Genomic DNA, 6,000 nt, shown 5'->3' on the forward strand with positions numbered 1-6,000 from the left:
CACACACGCGCACGCACGCACGCGCGCGCGCGCGCGCACACACACACACACACACACACACGCACGCACGTACGCACGCGCGCGCACGCACGCACGCACGCACGCACGCACACACACACACACACACACACACACACACACACACACACACACACACACACACACCGATAAGTAATGCTTTATAAGGATTATAGATTAACCGAGCCATCTTCACAGCTTTATCTACGCCTTAAATCCCTCATACTGCTGGTTAAATTTTTTTTTGCGGCCAAAAATGTATAGTTTGAGATCATGACCGATAAGGCATTCTCAATCTTAAATATGTTTTCATTCCTAGTGGTCACCACTCGCTTGCTGTCCTTGGTAAAGGATATTGTTGTCGTTTTACAAATGTTCGCTTCTTCTTTCTTGATGTAACGCAAGATAGATTCATTTATGCCATAATGGCATGCTACATGGGCATACTTACTGCCTGCTTTCACCATATCTAGCAACATCACTTTTTCGGTCACTGTCATCATGTTTTGTTTTTTTCTTGGGCTCTTTGGATGCTTTAGATGGCACAGGACGCTTGGGAGGTCTTTTCAGGGGTGATTCATAATACAAAGAAAGATGGAATAGGATCGTGTAGTCTTTGTCCACAAGGTGATGTGAATGATGCAAAATCCAATCCGAACAAAAGAGGAAAAGGCAAGGCATCGTCTTCCTCCTTCTCTGCCTTTTATATTATTTGGCGCGTTATTCTTCTTCTATGGTGAAATTTCGCTTCTTTGGTGCTGAGTTGGGTGGCAGTGCCCTGACCTACGCCATTTTTCATCTCCTCACCGTGTTCTGCAGTGTGTGCGGATTCTCTATAAGAGAGAAGATCGGCCATCCAGGTTTGTCGGAGTAGAGTCGTTGCTCCTCCTGATCGAGAGGAGCCAGATCAATCGGCTTGGGCATCTGATGTGGATGCCACATGGATGCCTCCCTGGTGAGGGGTTCCAATCATGTCCCACCGGGAGGAGGCCACGGGTCCGACCCAGGTCACACTGGGGAGACAATGTCTCCCGGCTGGCCTGGGAACACCTTGGAATCCTCCCGGCAGAGCTGGATGAAGGGACTGACCTCGGCTAAGCAGAAGAAGATGAAGACCCACACGTTACTTATAAACGTAGCAGTGCAATCTTGATATAATTATATTTATTTTTACTCGGGAACACCATGGAGAGTTGCGGAGGGGGAGATACTGAAGGAAAAGTGAGCGGAAGATAAATCAGATAGAAAGAGGCCAGCAGGACTCATTTAATAGTAGAACTGCCTTCCCTGCCACAGGTACCTACAATACTATATGAACATGAATTTAAGGAATTGATAATTTATTTTCACAAGTTCTTTGTCAATGTAATAAGTACCTTTTCTAAAATAAAAAAGACAAGAGATACTATGTGGATTAATTTCTAATAAAATTTTTATCGAGGATTAAAAAAATAAAGGTAGGAAAGTTGCGTGCAAAAGTGTGGACTTTAGATAATATTGCATTCATAAATTTTCTGTTCCGTTTATCCTCACAAGGGTCATGGGGTTGCTGGAGCCTATCATATGCAACATTGGGCAGAAATAACAACATTTTTATTAATTTTGTGAATAATTGTGTACAGCAATTGAACAGACATCTTTTTTAAATGGTTTTCACATTACCCTTTACAGTGTATACACAATCTAAAAAACAAAACGACACGATCTATTCATCAATCTGTAGTGTACTACTTATCATCATGAGGGTTGTGTGAAGTTAGAGCCTCACCCAGCCAACTATGTACCGGAGGCAGGGTACTAAACTCGCTGTGAAACCATCTGCTTAAAATAACATAATTTGCTTTCTTTTTGAATCCAGCTTTTATTTTGTTGTCACTGGTACGTGATTCTTTTCTCATATCAAGTTAACTCATGCAACTAAACTTCATGCCTGAACAACATAACCTATCAAACAGCTCGACTCCTTTGACCTGTTTAATATTTTTTTTCTTGATTTTTGTGTTACTTCAAGTTTTTTAGTGTTGCCTTGCGAACAGTTCTTTGACTTGTCTCTCGTGTTAAATTGTTGACACTTCGCACCGTCCAACCGTCAATAAGCTCCTTGTTGTTTGTGTTGAAGCTGTAGGTCCTGTGTTGTCTTTTTCCTCTCTTTCTGAAGGAGTGTGGTGGCTTCTACCTGCAGTCTTGACTCTTGACCTTTGAATCCCTGGCGCCAGCTCTGTCAGCAACTCAGTGCACTTTCCATTAATGACTGCAATAACAAGATTTGGAACCTCTTGTAGCACTTAAAAGCTTCTCTTCAGAGAAGAACGAAATGGCTCATATCAGGATTTGCTTATGACATTTAACAACTTTCTTTAATGTAGGTTTATAAATTTAGCAGTTGTAGACAGTTACTAAGCGATATGATTTGTAGAGGGCCACAATAAGTGAAAGGATTAAAAAAAGATTTAAAGAAAACGATGAATACTTACTGTAACGATCGGGGATGGAGGAGCCCAAAGCAGGCAAGGGCTTGCAAATCTGGTTTTTGATTCCTTTATTTAGAATCGTCCACGCGAAGGGCAAGGCACCAGAGGGGATAGCGTAGGCGAGTCGTTGGTCGTAGAAGGATGGTCGGTCGCCGTGAAGTCCGTTGGGAAGTCCAGAGTGGGGTGTACGAGGGCGAAGGCGAAGTCGTAGTCCGTGGTCATGGGGCTGAGCGTGGTCGGGATCCTGGGTGCAAACAAGAGGTCGTAGATCAAACAAGGCAGGCATTGAGGAATTACAAGAGGGTACCTAACAGTAGAACTGATAAGACGATCCAGCGGCGTGGTCATGTTCTTGGTGGCCTTAAATACTCCTCACTGGCTAATGACTCCCACCTGGAAGCGCTTGAGTCATCTAGGGCTGGGCCGGTGATTGGTTGGCAGGAACACCCCGCCACCAGTCTGGCCCTGGGCCTGACAGTACCCCTTCCCCTACGCGGCCCACCTGGCCTGCAACGAAGGGCCCCCGGGTGGTCCCGGTGGAAGTCCCGGATGAGGTCCGGGCAGAGGATGTGGCAGGCAGGAACCCAGCTGCGCTCCTCCGGACCGCACCCCGAGGAGAGGCTTGCAGGCGGCAGACCAGACGTGAGAAGTGAACTGTAGATCCCGGTCGGAGACGATGTCGGCCGGGATTCCATGCAGGCGGAAAACATGCTGTAAGGAGGGCGGCTGTCTCCTGGGCTGAAGGTAGTTTTCGGAGGGCGATGAAGTGGGCCGCCTTGGAAAACCGGTCGACTATGGTGAGTATGACGGTGTTACCCTGGGATTTAGGAAGGCCTGTATCGAAGTCGACCGCAATATGAGACCAGGGACCAATGTTCCCTCTAATTTTTTGTTTGTCTGGGCAGAAAGACAACCTCCCTGAGCATACTGAGTACCAGTGTGAGCAATATCATCATTGCTCGCTATGGGCACACACCAGTATCACACCTGCCATAAGCAGGTGCATGTCTACTACACATAAATGATTTAGTAATAATAAAATGTAATGATTAATATCTATGAATGGCCGGCCCGGCGGATTAGTGGTTTGCGTGTCGGCCTCACAGCTCTGGGGTCCTGGGTTCAAATCCAGGTTGGTCCACCTGTGTTGAATTTGCATATACAGACGCTCCCCTACTTACGAACGAGTTAGGTTCCGAGCGATTGTTCATAAGTTGAATTTGTTTGTAAGTTGATTCAGTGCTATATTTTGTATTATAATTTATGTTTAAAGCCTATATAAGTATATTGAAGGTTTATATAAGTGCATTTGTATGTTTAAGGCTTGTATAAGTAACACGCATTAGTTTGTACTGAAAAAAACATTTAATAAAATGGAGAGAATATGTACAGTACTGTATAGAGAGAGAGAGATTTATGTATTAGAAACTGGCCAAAAGAAGCGATCTAACGACGATTGCAGTTTTCTTCTTTTTTCATCATAAATGATGCGGTAGCACTGTATGGCATCATTCAATTGATTTGCAAACTTTTTGCAACGTTCAATATTTGGGTCCTGCTGCTCGATCTTTCTGTTTATAAATGGTACTGACGGTCGAACGATTCAAGTTGTATTCGCGTGCAACGCTCACCACTTTATCACGCGCATCAAGCTTCACTCGTTTCAAATGAAATGGCTTGCTTCTTCCTTGCAACTCCCTCAATAGAAGCCTTTCGCTTTTTACCAACCATATTCAATAATGGATGCATGAGATATTTAATGATACAAATGAAAAAGGTTCTTTGCGCACTGGAGATACGTTCACGCACTTCCGCATTGCAACGAAGAAGAAGGTAGATGGTGGGTGAGCTTAGCCCTCACAGGGCCAGGCGTCGGTATTAGCGGCGGAAAGAAGCACTACTCTGAAAAAAATACAAAATCGAACTTACGAACATTTTTCGACATAAACGCAATTTGCAGACATGTTCGTATGTACCGTTGTTCGTAAGTCGTATGTTCGTAAGTAGGGGAGCGTCTGTACTCCCTGGGCCTGCGTGGGTTTTCTATGAGTACTCTGTTTTCCTCCCACATTCCAAAAAGATGCATGGCAGGCTGATTGGACACTCTAAAATTGCCCCTAGGTATGGTCTGAGTGTGCATGGCTGTCCGTCTCCTTGTGCCCTGCGATCGGCTGGCCACCGATACAGGGTGTCCCCCGCCTCTGGCCCAAAGTCAGCAGGGATAGGCTCCAGCACCCCCCACGAGTGATAAAGTGGATAAAGTGGTTCAGAAAATGAATGAAAAATATCTATGAATAAAACATCTTCATAAATGCCATTAGATTATGCACAAATCCGACTTAAATTTTACCTTATTTTACACATCTGTCCTTCTCACTTATCATTCTCGTTCAAATGACTTTTCTGCTGAACGTGTCACTTGAGATAGTCAAGTTTCCATTTATATGCAATATTTTTCCATGATTTTGCTTTGATTTATTTAATAAGGAATAGCACATATTAATTAACATATTTATATTCATGTTAATGAACATATATATGTAAAATTGGAGCCGGGGGCTAATTTCCATGTATAGTCCATTGTGTAGGTTGAAGACAAACGATCACACATACTAGACACAACCACACACACAGCAGATTTAGACAGTTCTCAACAGATTTCACCGCTTGTTCTTCTATTTGTACAGTAAAGTAAAACGGAATGTAATAAGAAATATTAAAATGTAATTAAAAAAGATAGAAGGGCTGTAAAACATGAAAACCATAAGAGTAGACAGATCTACTGCCACTGGCTGCCGCGTGAAGGGCGCCATAATGGGGAAAAATGGATTTTATATTGTGAGCTCCATATGATTGCTGTGCGCGGAGAAGACGAAAGTAGTGTGCAATTGCGCACGCGCACAGCTTAGAGCAGGGGTCTCAAACTTGCGGCCCGCGGGCCAACTGCGGCCCGCGGGACGATAATTTGCGGCCCCCGTCTTAATATGAAATATCGATTTTTTTTTTTGATTTTTTTTTTTTTTTTTTTTTTTTTTTTTTTACCCCTTTCCCCATGATGGCGCCGTTTAAGTGGCAGCCAGTGGCAGTAGCTCTGTCCACTCGTGTTTTTCTTGTTTTACAGCATGTTTTACATGAAAAATTAGAGGGAACATTGACATGCACCTGCTTGTGGCAGGTGTGATACTGGTGTGCCGATAGCGAGCAATGATGATGTCGTGACCGGATGATTCGCCTAAAGACGTTTCGCCGACGGACGTTTGACAGACGGACAGGTCGTACTAGTATTTGTTAGTTTAATGATTAAATACAAATACTAGTATTTGTATTTAATCATTAAACGCTGTTTTCAGCTGGATTTGACCGAATTTGAGAGCATTTTGAGCCGTTTGGCGAATGGACGTCTATAGACGTTTTTTTTGCCTCCATCGCGATATCATCCAGTATTTGTATTTAATCATTAAATGCTGTTTTAGGATGGATTTGACCCGATTGCTGTCATTTTACGGCTCGG

The sequence above is a fragment of the Stigmatopora argus genome, chromosome 11 (genome assembly GCF_051989625.1).
Source record: "Stigmatopora argus isolate UIUO_Sarg chromosome 11, RoL_Sarg_1.0, whole genome shotgun sequence".
Lineage (NCBI taxonomy): Eukaryota > Metazoa > Chordata > Actinopteri > Syngnathiformes > Syngnathidae > Stigmatopora > Stigmatopora argus.